This window comes from Marmota monax, unplaced genomic scaffold (genome assembly GCF_021218885.2).
Source record: "Marmota monax isolate L192 unplaced genomic scaffold, Marmota_monax_Labrador192_F-V1.1 WCK01_AAM20220418_F8-fsc00100, whole genome shotgun sequence".
NCBI lineage: Eukaryota > Metazoa > Chordata > Mammalia > Rodentia > Sciuridae > Marmota > Marmota monax.
Genome location: NW_026693872.1, coordinates 5624610 through 5642946, shown reverse-complemented (window position 1 = coordinate 5642946; position 18337 = coordinate 5624610). Strand labels below are relative to the sequence as shown.

General features: G+C 49.9%; 2 long non-coding RNA genes across 2 annotated transcripts; both read left to right on the top strand.

Annotated features, from left to right (window-relative positions):
* Nucleotides 1-742: 742 nt before the first annotated feature.
* On the top strand, nt 743-8377 carry LOC131424874 (uncharacterized). The gene is made up of 3 exons (XR_009228468.1): nt 743-943; nt 1669-1773; nt 8017-8377. It is a non-coding gene; the product is annotated as an uncharacterized LOC131424874 (long non-coding RNA).
* A 476-nt stretch (nt 8378-8853) lies between these two features.
* Nucleotides 8854-12699, top strand: LOC124105363 (uncharacterized). The gene is made up of 2 exons (XR_006855703.2): nt 8854-9343; nt 11254-12699. It is a non-coding gene; the product is annotated as an uncharacterized LOC124105363 (long non-coding RNA).
* The last annotated feature ends 5638 nt before the right edge of the window (nt 12700-18337 follow it).

Here is an 18337-nt window from a genome sequence, read left to right as displayed (position 1 = left end):
TTCTCTTGGGGCCACTCTGGAGCTGCACTGGAGAACACGGAGAACAGGCTGCCCCTGGGCTCTGCATAGCTTGAAGCAGAACAGCAGCCTGCCTCGCCAAGCACCCTGCCCCACCCCCACCCTCTAAGGCTGCTGGCTCATCTGGGTTTGCTCTGTCAGTTGGAAGATAGGGCTGGCTGACACCTGCAATAGGGCACACTGATTAATTTATTTTGCATCATTTTTGCATTACCTGGCTCCAGGGCCTCCAGCTTGACATGCAGATTTATGTAAAAGAGACCCAACATGCAAATGAGCCAGGTCCGCCACTTGTTTTAGTAACAGGCAAGGCTGCAGGGCTGGTTCCTCAGCCCAGCTGTTCTTCCCAAGGCCTACGGGTTCTCTCAGGCCCAGGCCAGTGAGGTGGACCTGTGGGGCCATTCCTGCCTGTCTGCTCAGAGGCCGGGCCAATCTTGACAGCAGGGTTCAAAAAAAGAAGGAGGCTAGCAACACTCCTTCTCCAAGCAGAGTTCTGGCTGGGTTGCCGGTGGAGAGACACAGAGACGAGAGTGAAATAGAGACAAACACAGCAGAACAGGCAAGTGAGGGAGAGGAAGATGGGAATTCCGAGGGGCCGGGAGGCAGATGCTCGGGACAGGGAGGTGGGCAAAGCTCAGAGTCAGAGAGGGTGAAAGGCGGAGGGAGGCAGAGATCAAGAGACCAGGAGACACGGAAAGAGAGAGAGTTGGGGACACATGAGGGGGATGCTGATGGGGGGGGTGGAGACCAAGAAAGGAACAGATTTCAGAGTTGCTGCGGAGGAAGGAGTGAGGATATAGCAACAGCCTGGCTGCGGGGAGGAGTTGGCGATGATGACAGCTTGATGCTCAGGAGTTGGGAAGAAGGAGTCACGGCGGAAGTGACGGGGAGACACCCAAGCTGCCCTCTTGGGAGCACTGGCAAGGTATGGCAATGCTCTCCCCCTCATAAGCCCTTGATTTTGTGCATCTACTTGTATTTACACGTGCACATCGGTCCACATACACAAGCATAGACCACACAGGCACATGTTGGGTAGAAAGAAACATTCAAGAGCCACCAGGCTCTAGAAAGCAGCCTCAGGGGTTATCTAGTTCTGCAGCATGTCTGTCCCAGAGCAGACTGGTCTCTGTCTGAGGCCCCAAAGGAGTACCCCCAATGCCACACCTGCACCTTGGAGCCAGGATGCTCCTTCTGCACCTGTCTGAGCCAGGTTCCCCATCCCCATCTGCCCCTCAGGAACAGAGAGGACCAGCCAGTCTCTCAATGCACTCATGAGCATCTGCAAGTGAACCAACAAGCCAAGAGAGAAAGGGGGACCCCTTCTGTGTCATGCAGTTCTTTTAGAGAGAAATGGAGTTTCTTGGAGGAGGGAACCCAGTCTAGGCCCTGGGGTGGGTGGTCTTGGAGTGCAGTGGGGAGAGGGCTGGGAAAGCTCCCTGTAGCTTTTGGGATAATTACTGCATCCCCCATACAGGAGCTCCAGGGAGGGGCAGGAGGGGTTATTTCTTAAATACTAAGATGGTAGCACTGAAGGGCCCCTCAGAAACTCTCTAGCTAGCCCAACTTCATCACTTCATGGGAGAAGGAACTGATGCCCTAGGGGACCCCAGGGCTCAGCTTGGATCCTTTTTGCCGTCTTACCTGCAGAGCACTGATGGTGGCCCAGGAGACAAAGCCATCAAGAAGCTTGGGCTCAGGGAAGAGCCTCGCATGAACACCAGGATTGAACCTACGTTAGGATGTGGTCTCCAGGTATACAGATGACCTCAGGAACATCCCTCATGTATACACACACACACACACACACACACACACACACACACACACCATACACATCTAGCAGTGAAGCCAGCCCTGGCCATGCTGCTGCTGAATCTGACCCAGACTTCTCATTTCATCCAAAGGCCATCTGGCTCCATTCTGGCCAGTCACAAGGGTCACTCTTTTGTTAACCTCTAGTGGAGCATTTGTGTGTATGTGGTGCCAGGGATGGAACCCAGGGGCTTGTGCATGCCAGGCAAACATTCTACCATTGAGCTACATCCCCAACCCTTCTTCTCCAGTATGCTTTAAACCTGTGGGATGAGAGACTCTTGTGAGAATAACGGCTGTGGAGGCTTTTTGTAATTTTACACCTATATCCACAATATTTTGCACACAATGTTGAAGCCCTCAGTTTAAGACAGACAGAAGAGTACTCCCTGCATCTTCGGGTCCCAGGGCACCTCACATTTCAGAGGGAAGCTGTGGCCCTGACAAGGTGGCATTCTAGAACACTTCCCACAGAATGTCTCTCCCTTTTTCTGTCTCAGAGATTTCTAAGTTACTACTTCTTCTAGGTTGGAAGTCAGATCTAAGCTACCAGTATCCCCTAGCCACATATCAGGGAAAGTTCAACTGACATACAGTTCAAAATGCATTTCATTTTTTTTAACCTTAGAGACTCCCTCTCTGTCCCCCTTTCTAATACCTTCCTCCCTCAGTCCCTGAACATGACCTCATTTGGGCCATCTCAAACCAGGGCTCAGTTGAGCACTGGGTCTCAAGGTGGCACCAGATGACATGCAGAGGAGATGATAGTCTTTCCAAGAGCTGACAGATGGTAAATCTATCCCTCTCATTAGCCAGGAGAGAGCAGGGATGACCAAAAGGGGCTCTGAGGATGAGAGTGGATGGAAGGAGGGGGCCAGAGAAGCCGGGCAGGGGCAGGGAGCAGCTGGACTGAGGACTCTGCAGCTCCCAGACCCTGCATGCCAGCTACCCCCACCCCCTGCTTTCCCAAGAGTGGTCATGAGGAAGTTGTGGACTCCCTACTCTGCGCCTGGCTAGAGACACTGAGAGGCCTCTGTGTGAAGGGGAAGCCAATGGAATGGCTGGACTCTGGGGGCCCAGGGCAGAATGGAGCATGGGAAGTTCCATGTGGAAGGCCGAGGACTCCGGGTGGGCCAGACCTCAGAAGAGTAAGGGCGGCCCCCTCCCTGGAGAGGGTTTGAACCAGCCTAGGGGTGGCCCAAGTCAACCAAGTGCCTTTGGATGGAGAAAGCTGTTTAATCTCTCCCTGGAAATCAGGAAGTTGGAACCCACACAGCTGATTACAGGGCCAGAGGAATGATTTCAGAGGAAAGATTAGAAGAATTAAAGTCAGCCCGGGAAGGAGCAGATGAGAGGGAGCTTGGGGCAGGTGGGGAGCTGATGGGGTTGACTTTAAGGCTTCTGTACTCTGGACCCAGTGGGGGTGCCTTGGGGCAGTGGTGGGGGATTGGCCTAGGTGAAGTTCATGGGGAGGGGCTCAGTCTGTCATCTGGGAGGAATCCTGTGGAGACCAGAAGGAATACTTCAAGGGTCTTGAAGGTGAAGAGAGACCTCCAAGAGGAGATAGCAAGAGGCCAGGAGTAGAGTCTGAGCCCAGATCAAGTCCAGGAAGAGCTGTTCTGTGGGTGTGAGGATTGATTTTGTGGAACAGGGCTTGGTGCTCTCCACCAGGCCTGGGAACTGTTCCCAAGCCTCTGGCTAAGCAGGGAAGATAGAGAAAAAAGTGTATGGTGAACAGACTGTCACCGAGGCTGTCCCGGGGCGGAGGGGCAGAGACAGAGGCTATTATTCCAGGAGACCTGGTTTGAAGGACAAGGGCAGTCCAGGGTAAACAGTCTTGTCCTGCTTCAGGTCTGGACAGGAGAGTGGGGGCCTGAAGACAGCTGGGGCACAGGCAGAGAGGAAGGTGATGACTCTGCTGTGTGTGCACTCTAGTCACACACGTGCTTGCGTGTGCTCACGCACACAGCTCTCAGCCATGTTTGCTCTCATATTCTCCCCTTCCTCCCTCCCTCCCTCCTCTCTCTCTTTTCTCTCTCTCTCTCTCTCTCACACACACTTAAACATACATTTAAATAACTTGCAGACGTATATTAGCAAAAACATTCCATCTGGGCTGGGATTTCTCTCATTGCTTTGAATTCCCCTGGGTCTTAACTTGGGAAAAAAAAAAATAGGAAGAGGCAAAGATTTGACTAATGTTGGGTTAAGGTTTTTTCTTACCCCTTTCTTTCTTGGTTACTGACTGCCAAGAATTTATGTTTGTAAAAGGAAAAGAATTAACTGTGTTGATTAAGAGGCAAACTCCCTGGAAATGTTCTCTCTTAACCCTTTGGTACCTTCTCGGCGAGCTGTACCAAGGCTCTCTGGCACAGACCTTGGTGTCCCTGGGCTGCAGGCCCAGAACCTTCCAAGGGGTTGCTTCTCCCCAAAAGAAAATGAGGGAGCAGAGGCAAGCTGGGCCCTTCTGGAGTGCAAGCACATGTGTACCTCCAAGCAGATGCGTGGGCAAGTGGTGTGAGCGTGTGTGCGCGGGTACTATGAGCCAGTGAGGGTGTGCGCACGTGTGTGTGCATGTGTGTGCACACGAGGGAGATAACTGCATACGTGTATCTCTCAGCAAATGTGGTGTGTGCTGGGAGTGTCCTGGCCTGCTGGTTGTACAATAAAACTCCAGGATATTGAGGGGACCTTCACCTTGGCCAAATTAGCAAGAACTGATTTGGCAGGAGCAAGGCCCTGAGGGGACTTGGCACAGAGCAGGTAAGCAGAGGAGCTGGAGGGTGGGGAGGTTTAGCAGAATTAGCAGGTTCTTTCCTGATATCTAGCAGCTGTTGCCACTAGGATGAAGGAATCTCAACCCAGGACTAACCCTGGACATCAGTCAGTGTCCTTGCAAGGGGAGCAGGGTAGAGGGGTTTTTCCTCTTCCCTGATCAGCCTACCTGCCCCACCCCCAGGTCTCCTCTCCTCTTTTGTCTTCCACAGCTTCCCTGTCCTGCCCCTGACCTTCCCCTCCCTGCCCCTGTGCTCCCTGTGCTGTGTGGTCCTAGACTAGATTTTATCATGGGGCAAGGGGGCTGGAGCCTCTGGGAATGGAAGCCTTTGGACATGGGGCTGAGGGGTGCTGCAAAGAGAAAGAGAAGAAGAAAAGAGCTCTCGAGAGACTCTGGGCTTCTTGCCTCTGCATCCACCAAGAACGGCTTGCAGTTCCTTGAGCCCTGCCCCTGGCCTGCCTCCTCCCAGGCTCCTCCTTTGGTTAGCCACTTCCTACTTGTTCTTCAAGTCTCAGATGCCACCTCCTGCTGGAAGTCTCCCTTAGCTCTCATACTTTGCAGTCCCCTTCTTTCAGGACAGCACCCAGGCAGGGCTTACTGTCCACATGGTGTAATCCTTGCATTTCCCATCTGTCTTACCCACCAGGGACCAAATCCCCTGAGAAGGAAGGCACCCCCAGTGCCTGGTCTAGTGCGGTGCCTGGTGTGCAGTCTGGGCTCAGCCCATGTCACTGGGTTGAACTGAAGGCCCTCAACTGCCCAAAGCATCATTAGTCCCTCAGTGTGCTGGGATCTCAAGTGTCTTGTGTACATGCCCCCATGGTGGTGACACTTACCACAGGACCTAAGAGAGCATGGGTCTGATTCTCTCAATTTTCTGTGAGCTCCCCAGGGCAGGGATTCAGCCTTCATCATTCCCAGGGCCTAATATCCAACAAATGTTGACTGAAAGTAAGAAGAACCAACATGTGATGAATATGCAAGAACACACCTGGGGAAAGCTAATTGTGGCTGTAAAACATGTACAAAGAAAAGAGCAACATTGACAGGAGGGAAGAGAAAGAGTTCTTGAGCACTTTCTATGTGCCAGAACTGCCCCAGGCATCTGCAGTACATTATTCTTCTTTCTCCTCATCTTTATCCTGTGAGGGAGGGGTACTTACCTCATTTCCATATAAGGATATGGAGGCTAAGAGAGGTTAAGTAACTTGTCCAAGGTCACCCAGATTAAGCTGGATTCAAACCCAGGACTCACTCTCTCTCTCTCTCTCTCTCTGCAACACCCTCTCTTTCTTTCTTTTTCTTTTTCTTTTTTTTTTTTTTTTGTAGGAAGCAGGTTTATTTGAGCTACAGTGGTGCAGAGGGGCTAATGCAGAAAAATTTCTGGACCCTGCAAACCCAGGACTTTCTGATCCTAGAGCTTATGGTTTCCCGCTACGCCATGTTCCGTGAAGAATGTGAATTTTGAGAAGCTTTGAAAGATAAGAGGGACTCATCTTTGTAGAGAAGGATCTAAAGCCCAGGCAGATGGAGAGGATAGAGGGCTCCCAAGATGGATGGGTATTGGTTCTCTGCTTCCATGAACTTACATAGGATTCTATGTGACCAGGAAACCACTGGGAAGTTGCCAAGGTCACTGCAGGAAGGCAGGAGAGCAGAAACAATCAGGGACAGCCTTGCAAAAAAGAGATCAGCAGCCTAGGCTTGACAGGGGATTGGATTTTCAAAAGGGGCCAGCACAGATATAGTGCTTTCTGGGTCACAAGCACTGTGCTGAGCACTTTGTTAATGTATTTAATTCTTAAGGATATGAGATGGTCCTACTGTTATCCAATAATATAGGTGGGAAGCAGAAGCCCAGAAACGTTAAATTACCTGCCCAAGAGTGTGGCTGGCTAATGGTGAGCCAGGGTAATCTAGTTCCAGAGTTCATGTTCATGGCCATGACACCAAGGATGGCTATGGAGGGCCCCCAACAGGTAGTGGTCGACATGAGTCAGCCTCCAAGGCTGGAGTTTGGGAGTGCAATCAGGTTCTGATTGGAGATAGAGGAGGAATTCAAGTGACAGGAAAGACATAACATCCAGACTAATAAGCTGGGCAATCACTTGGGGCTGGGGTACACTTAAAGTGAGGGACAGGGCTCACTTAAAGTGAGCAGCCTCTGATGGTCTAAATCTCTGCATATGGAGAACTTGTCTTTGTTTCTAGGGCCTTGAAATTCAGCACTCCATCAACCCTGTCCTAGCCCCCATGAGGGTGGTATGGTCATCTGAGGGAAGTCCTATAGCGTCATGACTAGGTAGTTGTTCCAAGGCTATGTCCCCTGGACAGTGCTAATCTATTTCCTCTCCCACGTAGCTGTGAGCAGGGGATCCAGGGGAGTCAGCAAGCAGGGACCTCTCACTGGCCTGGAACTTGCTCCTGCTGAGTGCCTGCTGCCCTAGGGGATTGGGCAGTCCCTGCTGGTGGTCCCCTGCTGTGGCCTCCTGTGTTTCTCCTTTGAAAGCAGGTCCCCTGGGGAAAGGAACTTGCAATCCCTTTGTAGCTCAGCTCCAACTTTGCCCTAATTAGAGGAGGACTGTCTCCTCCCCCTTTGTTAGTCTTGATGGGTGAGTGTCACTGTCACAGTCTCCTTCCTCTGTCCAGAAAGTCCAGAGACACTTGAGATGAGTACAGCAGCCAAACTGTGGGCTGATGGAAGATGGTGACTCCCAGACATTGTCCTGGTCTCCTGGTTTGTATTTTGGGGTAGAGTAGGAATTTTGTATCACAGAACACTAAAATGTGCTTCAAACCCACGTTCAGGAGACACACTTCCTGCAGCAGGTTGGAGCTTTGGATTTGGCTTCCTGGGATCCCCTTACATTTTCTCTCATAGCCTCTCGACTACCACCACCCCAAGCTAGACATTTTTTCAAAACCCTCCCTTGAGGGCTGGGGTTGTAGCTCAGTGGTAGAGTGCTTGCCGTGTAAAGCACTGGGTTCGATCCTCAGCACCACATGAAAATAAATAAATAAAATAAAGGTATTGTGATCATCTACAGCTAAAAAAAAAAAACTCCCTTAAACACCCCTTTACCTTGTAGTCCCCCAAGTATCCTCACATCCTCAGCCCATAGGATGCGCCTCCTATCAGCCCTGGGATGCATATACCTCAAATATTATTAGGCCCATTTTACAGATGAAGGAAGCTTCGTGACTTTTGTAAGTCACATGGTGAGTGAGTCACATGGGCTGCACTATTAGATTTCTGGGCAGTTGGGCCTGAGGTAGCCAAGGACGAGGAGGGGGCCGGATCTGGGTTGATATAGTCAAGGGTTTGGAGGAATCGAGGGGATGAGTGATCACAGTTCTTCTGCACTCTGAAAGTCCCACCCTGAGTCATGTGCCTTTCCCTGCCCTAGATGCGCCAGCTCCTTCCCAGCTGAGCTGTGTTGAATCATCTCACTCTTACTCCCTCTCCAAGGTGCTCTCAGGCAGGACCTCGTGACTTTCGTAGGATCTGACGCAAGATCTGTTTCAGGTAGGCAGTGTCTGTGGAATCTTCGGGTATAGGGCCTGCATCTAAACAAGAGGAAGTGTTTGGGAATGATTTATGAAAGAGGAAACACCATGAAAGCCATTTGATCCCTTCAGAGAAAAGAGATTCACAAGTCTACAGTGGCGGCGTCAATCATAATGGCCAATTACACAACAATGTCAACAATTACACCTTGCATTTCTGTGGCACCAGCTCCCAAAGAGCATTAAACATGTTCAAGTTTATTAGGCTATTTGATCTCATAAAAATCCCACAAATGGGTAGTAATGGTTATGATTACCATTTTATAGATGAGAAAACTGAGGCCCAGAAATAATTGATATATCCTAGGCCCTACAGCAGAGGGAGTCGGGAGGTAGGTCTGGGTCTGGGTCTGTCCTGTTTCTTGACGTTTCCAGGTGTTTCATGCATGAGACTCCCTCTTGGTGTCTACATTCCTGTGAGATGAGGCGTGGACAGAGGAGGTACTGAAAGGAGTCTCAGGGAATTTTCCTGAACAAGGTCATTCAAGGCAGTGAGTCAGGTACCTTTATTTTGAGGTCAGTTTCCTCTTTCACTTCCCCAAACAATTGCTGGGGAGTGAGCTCACCTGTCACCCTTTCTCAGCTCAGGAACTGAGGTATTGGTACAGTTGCCCCTGGAGGTTTTGTAATAGTGATCTGAAAAAGACATCAATGTTCCTATCCCAGGATTTCTGCACTCCTGGTTCCCCAATCCCCTAGCCATGGATGGGGTCCGCTCTAGGCCCATCTCTTACAGCAGCCTCCTCACCAGTTTCCTGATTCCGTCTCCTTCCATTCAATCCTCCCCATGTCTGATCTGCCAACAGATGTCCTCTACTTCTCAGAAGTTGTCAGTGGAATTCCACTGCCCTCAGCCTAGCACTCAAGACCCCACCTAATCAGGTCCCAAACCACCTCCTCATACCTTGTCCCCATTCTCCTGCACAAAACCCTGCCTTCTCCCAGATTGGAGAACTGGCCTTGACATACCTGTGTTTTCCCAACTCTATAGTTCACTGCCAAAGCATTCCCTTGGCCTGGAAAGCCACTCCCAACTTCTGTGCCTGCTGGATTTCTATCCATCCTTCAAAGCCTATGACAAACGTGACCTCCTTCATGAAGCCCTCCCTCCATTCCACCAGGAAATGATCTGTCCCTCCTGGATGTCTCATAGCACCTGGTATACAGGTATCTCTATATACAAACAATTCTCTGTGCGTCGGGGCAGTGGTGTAGAGCTTCGGGTGTTTGTACAGCTATGAAGATTGCAGGATTCTGCAACATCACTCATGTGCCTCTGTGTATGTGTGTGTTGGGGTGAGGGGCGGAACACCTGTACATCAGGAAGGGACTGATCACTTCCTGGGTTTGGAGTATGTCAATCACTTCTGCTCTGCCAGTGAACAGAGAGCCAGATGTCTCTCACAGGGGAGAGAGGACACTCACAATCAAACCCATAAACACACTTAAAAGGAAGAAAGTAGATAGAGAGGAAGTGAACAAGTGTGTTCTGCTCATTTACTATATCCCAGGCGCTGTGGGAGAGAGGAAATTTCCTATGAGCCATGTGTTCATTTAATGCTCACAACAGATCTGAAAGGGAGGAATCATTGCCCCCATTTTGTGGATGAGAACTGCTGAGAGTCAGGGGCAGTCTCTGAGAGGAAGACCTCTGGGCAGGAACACTGGGCAGTGCTCACAGAGTGCCAGGGTATCATGGAAGCAGGATCATCCACGAGATGATGAACCACAGTGAGGCTCCCTCAAGGCCTCAACTGTTCTCATGGTGTACACGGAAGCTTGAGAGCCCTTCAAAGTTACTCCCTCCTGGAAGCAATGGGGGCTGAGTCCTTGTACCCCCTGGGAAGGGGACATAACTTAGGCAAGATGGCTGCCTTCATCCAAGGGCAGTTCCCAGGAAGGGTTAGCATCCACACCGGTATACAGTGGACCTCAGAAATGCCTGCCTCACAAACACACCTGGCTGGCCAGTGAAAGGGTGTCCAACATGCATCGTCAGACATGAATGGATGACCACTCCCAGAAATATCCCATGAAAGGAATAGTCTCCCCCTTTTTTTCTGATCAAATAGATCTAGTGTTGAATAATAGCAATGAGAAGATAGGTACAGATCCTCTAGTTACTGATATTTTGTGACTTTCTAGTTCTTAGTCATATGCTGGGAATTTGGTGGTGGGATCTGAGTGTAACATTCCAACTATTTAACAACCAGGTAGACACCCAGGACACCAGAGTGGGTGCTGACAGTGTGGCACTCTAGGGCATCACAACTGGACACTAGACCTGGGGAGACCCCAGTGTCATAGCTGCAGTTCCCTGTTAAGTGCCGTATGCTGAGGGAGAATCCCGGTAAGGGCTCTCTTTAGAAAACAGAGCCTCTCTTGAGAGGCAGGCCTCCTCATTAAACTGGCAGTTTGATTCAGCATGCAAAATGGAGACAGAGGCTATGCAGGAAGCTTCCCCCCGGTGCAGGGCCAGCATTGTCCATCAGTTCTGTAGTCTCCCATGCTTTCCCAGTCCAATTTGTTGCATGAAATCTGTGTGACCCTAGGCAGGGAACAATCACCCTGCTCTGTGGTTCAGTGTCCTCATTTATAAAATGAGAGGTTTCCAAACCCTGTTTCTGCTTGAAACAGGAGAATCTGGTGAAGCCCCCTTAGGGGAAGGGAGGTGAGTGGGCCAGACCCAGGGCCTCCTACCCTACTTTAGCAAGAGCAGCTCCGCTTGTATTTGTTTATGCCTCCATAAGGTTTCACTTAGACCCAGCATTCCTGAGCTAAAAACAAAGCTCGAGAACCACTGGGCTGCATATGATATATGAGGTCCCTCACATGAAGCTCATATGTGAGTGAGCGAAGGGAGAATGAGTGAAGGAGGGAATGAATGAATGCTTTGTGTGCCTAGTTAACACAGGCCAGTTTCTGGTCACACCTGTTCTTGGAGCAGATGGCCTGCTGTCCTGGGTCCTTTGGAAAATTACGCAGGGCTAAGATCAGACACTCTCCCGAAGTCCTGACGATGACAGGATTCTGCCTGTCTCCACCACCATCCCCACTGACAAGCTTCCTCCCTTCAGGCTTCTCTGATGCCACCAGATCCAAACTGGAAAGTCACCAGCAGCAAATCCTCCTGCACTTGTCTCCTTTGACTCTCACAACACGTTGACTCAGCTAAAAGATACTGACAACAGCAACGCGAGTCACTGGCAAGTCTGGCAGAAGATCACTGGGTTTTCTCAGTGTGCGATCCAGGGTGTGGCACCGAGTCTGGTTTGCTTCAGTTCCATTCCCTCCCGGGAAAGGGCTCCCAAGTTTGGCCTTGTCCTTTCTCCCACCATCCCTATCTTATTGTTTTCCTTTCTTTCTCCCTTCCTTTCATTCCTCTGTTGGTAGTGCTCAACCTAGTCTGCACGTGGGAATTGCCTAGGGAGATTTAAATACTACTGATGCCCAAAGATTCTGATTCTTGGTTCGGGGTGTAGTCTAGGCAATAGGATTTGCAAAAGCTCTCTAGGTGATTCTACTATGCAAACCACTGATCTGGGGACATGGTTGTGGGATCCCAACTTTAGCCCTGAGAGTCAGATGTGCCTGCTTTGGATTTGAAGAAGTGTGGGGTACTGGCATGTATTAGCTATGGAGGAAGGAAAGGGAAGTGGAGCGAAATAAAACCTGCCCATATTCCCCTGCCCCACCACTCTGTGAACTCAGGGAAGCCAGTCCTGTGGGTGTCCAGGCGACAAGGAGTAGAAGAACATATCAAGACACATTGAGGCTCTGGCACACCAGGGGCACCAGGGCAGTAGTGCTGTTCAAGAGCCTCAGGTGCTGTCATTTAGAGAAGCTCCAAGAGACATTGCCATGGGCCCGGGCAGCAGCACTGTCACAGGCCTGCCAGCAACAAGGCTTGCTCTGGAGTGATCGTGCGCAACACGGTATCACAGTGCAGAACAGGGTGGGGAGAAGGGATTTTGATAAGACACAACACCCATTCTCGCAGACAGTCCTGTTCATGAGCACATGTGGGGCACTCCCAAGGGGACCCCTAAATCACAAAGAAAAGCCTAAGGCAGATGGGAGCCAACACAGTGAAATCTGGTCGTTTCATTGATGGGGTCCCATCTGGACTTATGGAATGGTGAGGTCTAGGGACACTGGGTCACAGATACAAGCCACAATTATGAAAGTGGTGGTATTGGCAGTGCGGTAAGGTCTAGCAGACATTTGGCAACCTTCTCCGAAATTGCCCCTTAGTTGGCTCAGCCCTGCCCCTTGCCCCCACATAGTTTTTTCTCTGTGTGTTGACCGTGCAATCAGGTCCTCGCAACTCATGGCTCCCTGCATGTATGCACCTAGTGAGAATGATTTGCTTTGCTTCCTGTGCAAGTTCTTTCTCTTCTTTTTAAATCACATTCTCTCCTAAATTAGAAAACCTCTTTAATTGTTAGCAGGAGCTGGGGTTCTGCGCCTTGCATGGACAATATCATTAAACATTGGAAAATAAACAAACTGGAAAAGTTTAAGACATTTTCAAACCCTTTGCTTCCCAGAGGGCGTCTGGGGCCCTGGATAGGACAAGGTTCTGCTGGCCGGGGTTTATATTGTGTTGATGACTTGACCCCTCCAGCTGTGAGAAGCCAAACTGACAGCGGGGTTGTTTTTACTAAACTTCCCAGGATCGCAAACTTGATTTGGGAGGCATTTGCGCTGATTTGCGCCGAGGTCTCCAGCGACTGCAATGAGCTTCCTCCTCGGGCAGAGTGCATGCTGGGAGTGGGCCAGTGGCTCTGGTGGCTGACAGCTGTTGTAAACCATCGCTGTCCTCCAGAGTTATTCCACAGAGCTGGGGAGGGGAGGGGGCTGAAGGAGGGGGTGTGTGAGAATGTTTCTTTCCATCTTGCTGAAATGTGAGTCTAATGAAATGATAATGAGGTTGTGGCCTTTAAGCTCCATTGAGCTTCTTGTGCATTGTAATTTTACCCAGAGTGGGGCTAGTTTTTGAAATGATTAAAACTATCGATTCCTAGGCCTGTGTGGCTTGAATCAGAATTCATTAGAGGCCCGGAGGTGAGGGATAAACATTTTCCCCTAGTTCCGCCAGGAAACAGACCCCATCTTGTGTGAGTCTCTGGCTGGCTCAGGTACCCCTGGCTGTGCTGGCAGCCAGACCAATAAGTAGGACCCAGTGTCCATAGAACAACAAGTTATGAAGGTCCCAGCTGTGAGCCCCAGCCCATCTTGCTGGCACTTCTCCTTCAGGTTAGAGGAGACAAGTTCACTGTTTCGTCTTGGTTCCAGTTTCTTACAGGTATCATAAACAAAATGTCTTCTCCATGAAAAAGAAACAGGCAGAAACAGAAATGTTCCAAAGTTTTAAACCAAAAGAATACTAGAAGGGGAAAGTCCGGCTGGGTGGGGTAGCTGACAATGTGACCTGACCTTGAGCCTCCTGAGCAGTATTTTTCTCTGGATAGAGAGGGGTTTCTTCTATAATTTTTGTCACCACCATGCTACCTCACAACAGCATGGGATTCATCCTTCAAAGTTCTAATCCAAGTTCTCTAGAGCTAAGACATCTTTGAGAAGAACCTCATCTAAGTCAGGCATGGTGTTGCACGTCTGTCAGCCCAGTGATTTGGGAGGCTCAGGTAGGAGGATCACAAGTTCAAGGTCAACCTCAACAACTTAGCAAGACCCTATCTCAAAATAAAATGCTGGGGATGTAACTCAGTGATAAAGCACCCCAAGTTCAATCCCCAGTACCATAATAATAATGATAATAATAACAAACTGAACTAATATTAAGGGAGTCCAAAAAGAAAAAAAAACTATAGGAAATGTCATCTTGCCTTAAAGGGTTGAAACAATTCGCAAATAATTAGACCCCCATAGCAACCACCACTTGAATTCCTGCCATCTTAAAACTGGTCAATCTCTCCTCCTGATCCCTTCTCCGACAAGCCTAAATGGTTATATTCTAATGGCCCACCTGGGACCCTCTGTTCACATCCAACTTGTGGTCTGAGGAACATCCTTTATCCACAGTGGATCGAAGAGGGGAGCATAAATGACTTAAGGAGGCAGTTGGGATGTAGCTGTCCACTTGAGGCAAAGCAGCCTGGCCAAAGTCTCCTTGACTGCTGTCCCCTCCTTTTATAGACTTACTGGGCAGTCATGGTCATAAAATGCACACGACAATAATTTTATTCAGACTGGAGCATCAAGATTCACCATCAAGGTCATAGATACCATGTCATGTCCACATTTGGAAAATTATGTGGAATGTCTCCAACTTTTCTGCTCACCTTTTATAAGTCAGCTCAGGCATCAGCATCCAGAGACCCTCTCCTACCACCTATACCAGGAGGGTGGGGACAAGCCTTCCTGTAGTTTTCTGAAGGATGGTGGGCATCTAGGGTCCCCATTCCATATTATGTTATTATTTTCATCTAGACAATGGGCTCCTTGAAGGCAGTGTTTGAATTTTATTCCCCTTTGTATCTCATCATCTAGCACATTTTCTGGCACATAACATACCTGGGTAGGTGATGGTTGAATGAATGAATGAAGGAAAGTACCTATGGTGGATGTCATTTGATTCTCAGAACAATAATATGAGCCACGCAGGGCAGGAATATGAGCTCTGATTTCCTGAAAAAAGAAAAAAGAAACAGAGTCTCCAGGAGGTAGGGCCTTGCTTTAAGGTCACCTGGTTCCTGGAGCTGGCACCAGGGCTGTGGTGCAGTCTGGTGGTAGCTCTGAGAGAGGCCCGCTGCCCACACTAGCTCTGATTCTCTAAGTCACTGGGCTGCGTGAGAGTCGTTCTGAGGTGCCGCCTACACAGGTGGTTCCCGAGCGGTTCATATCAAAGTCCCTTTTTATCATCCCCCTGCCCCGCCCCCAGCACCCCAGGCTCTGAGAGAGTTGGCCTAACAAATGAACTACAATTATGCAGTAATAATGACTCCATTTTCTCGTTTTTATTAATAAAAGACATATGCGACATGCCACTCAGTGTTGGGAGCTTTCAGCTGGGAGAAAACGAGTTTTCCCCTCTAGGTTAATAGAATTCCACCCAGAGGCAGACAGTTAACAAGCCACCTTCCTGGGCTGGGGCTGGGACTCTCAGCACTACACTTGTCAACCCTTTGGATGGGCCTTGGTTCAACGCTGTGGCCTGCCTTGGGCTGGGCCCAGGGTCACAGGAGACAGAGCCGTTTCAGGGGCTCAAGGGTAGCCTGCCCATCCCCACTGGAATCAACAGACCCTGACTGTTGGGGAAGCATTACTGCAATGTGTCAGCTGCTCCGGGAGAAGCTGGAGTGATGTATTCCAATACCTGTCAGGAGAAAGGGTTTATGGTCAGTTAGGAACCGTAAACCCCTTCCCGTGGATTGCCGGTGGAATTTTAATACTGTCCCTCTGTCTGGGCACTTCCTTCCAATCTTGGCCCTGTTCCTCCATACATATGGAACAGGGCTCATGTGTGAGGGTCCCAGAGGAGAGCACATGGCTTCGCTCGGCCCAAGTGTCACTGCTGAAAGTGGGAGGTGAGGCTCAGACAGGGCCGGCTGCCTTTCTGCCCACCACTGGGCCTGGATACCAGGTCTCTCAGGGCCTCCCTTCCAACTCATGGCAACAGTGAGGCCATCCCTGCCCAGATCTTGAAGGTGGAGGAAAAAATGGAAAAACTCTAGCCTGTCTCCTTCCTTCCTTCCTTCCTTCCTTCCTTCCTTCCTTCCTTCCTTCCTTCCTTCCTTCCAGCAACAAATCCATAATGAGGGCCCACTACATGCTAGGCAGGGATCCAGAAGCCAGGGACCAGACGGACTCTGCCCTATCCTTAGGGCACCTCTCCCTGTTGCTACTCAGCTCTGATCACCCCACAGCAGGTAAACATCAAATAGGGCAAAGGGAAAAGAGGGGGGAAATGAGAGAGAGGAGGGCAGCCAGTAAGAAGTCTTGCAGGCAGGGATGACCTCAATGTAAGAGGAAGTGAAATTGGAAAACAGGCTCTAGATGACTTGGGGAACCCAAATGACACTTCTGCCCTTCTACTCAAAAAAGAAAAAAAAAAAAAAAAGAAAGAAATTCTCCTCAGCACTCTTAAGCTGCTTGACATTCTGCTATCATCCCAGAGTCATTCTGACAGGAAAGCTTTTTGTTCTTTAATAGTTGTCTCTGAAAACCAACCCCCATGCCCCCCCCCCCCACCTTACACACACCAAAGGCTTGCTGCTTGTTACATCTCCTGAGTCCTTAGTAGGAATGCCCTTCTGAGATATTAGGCCAAGAGTTTTGGACCAGTTTGCCTCCAGAGGACACTGATGAGGCCACATACTCTCCAGCCCCTGCCTGGGCCCTGCCCAGTAGTGGGGATGCCAGAAGCAACCAATGGTCATTATCATCCATTCCGAAAGGTGGAATGGAGGTTCTTCCCAAAGAGCAAAGCAGGGCCATGTCTCTAGCTCTCTACTGTGTCCTTGGCACCTGGAATTGAGTCCAAGACATAGTAGGTGTTGGATAAATATTTAGTGAATGTCAAAGGAAGCACACATTATCTCACCACTTCCTCACTCAAGATGGCCTGCGATTCTTCTGGCAGGCTGGGGGGTAGGGAGAATAGAACTTACCCTCTGCTGAAGGCTTGCTATGTCCCCCGTCGGGGGTGGGAGGGGCACATGCTCACTGGCAGATCTCCCCTAGGGCCCCAACATCTCCCCTGGTTCTGCCCTCTACCCAGCTTCTAGAAGGCAGCTCTGCTTGCTCACCTCCCATTCTCTCCCCTGGCCTCCTCAGCCAGTTTCCTTCCCCACCATGCCACTGAAACCGCTGTGTCAAAAGGCACACAGTAGTCTCCTGATGATGCTTCCAGGAAACACACTCTAGGCCTTGTTGTGGTATTGGACCCTCCTCTGTTCGAACATCTCCCTCCTGCCCTGAAACTATCCTCCTCTCTTTCCCTGCAGTTTCCTGAACTTGGCTCATGTGTCTCTTTGGCTTTTCTTTTTCTTCCTTCATTCCTTTAAGGGGACAATCCTTCTCCATGTGACTTTCAGCCTTTCACTCTTCTCCTCAGGTAGCTTGTCTGCCATGGGTAACTCCCAAATCTACACATCTTACCTGGACCTCACTCTTGAGTGTCAGACCTCCATTTCCATTAATCTCCATTGGAGATCCTAGAGGCAACTCATCCATGACCAAACTAAGCTGTTGACATATAATCTCAGATTGACTTCTCTTTTTCCCACTACACCATGAGGCTCCTCCTAAGGATTCAGGTTCCAGTCCAGGCTGAGCATCATTTACATTACCCAGGAGCAATCTGAAGTGAGTCCCTATTTCTTGGCTTCTCTTCTGTGTCTCCTGTGCCTAGGTCAGCCTCCTGGTATGTGGTGAACTTTCAGGAATATCTGTCGAAAAATGGTCAGTACTACTTAGTAGAAGAAGCAGCTTCTAGAGAATCAGTTTCCCTAGTCTTTCCCAAACTCCTCTCATCTGTCTACCTTAAGGGAAAGGGCTTCCCCAGGCCTGCAGCCTTCTAGCCCTTTGTTGCTTTAGTAGATTCAAAATGGAACCAGTGAGATTCTTCACCCCACAGGGAATTCCTTAGACCAAATTGTGGGGAGAGGGGGGAACAGGGCCTTTGTATCCTAAATCTTCACGCACAATGCTGGATTTGCATATGTTAATATGGAGAACTGTAACTATTTAATGAGAAGCAGTGGGCCACGTGGGTGAGTGGAATTCCTTAGAGTATTTTTTTCAGATGTCTTAATTCACTCTCTCTTTGTTGTATTTCGGCAGATCCAGGTGCTTGGATTGAGTTGGTCCTGGTCCCTGCTCCCCTCCCCCCAAATTTCTGAAACCACAGATCTACTGGATGCCAGATAGTGCTGGGTCCAGAGGGTGATGGGGGTGGGGGCATGCTGCCCACCTGGAAACACTGCCAAGGAGGTGGCTTAAGGGAGACCACCCGTCAGAGAGCCCAGGCCCAAAGGTTGGGAGGGGATGTGCCTGAGGGGGTGGGGAGGAGAGGATAGAATTCCAGAGACAAGAGCCCTCTATGGAGACAGCCCGCTGGGCTTCCAGCCCTCCATCTGGGTTCCACTAAAAACACATTTTGCGTGTTTCTGTTGTTCTTAAGTCTGGGTTTATTTC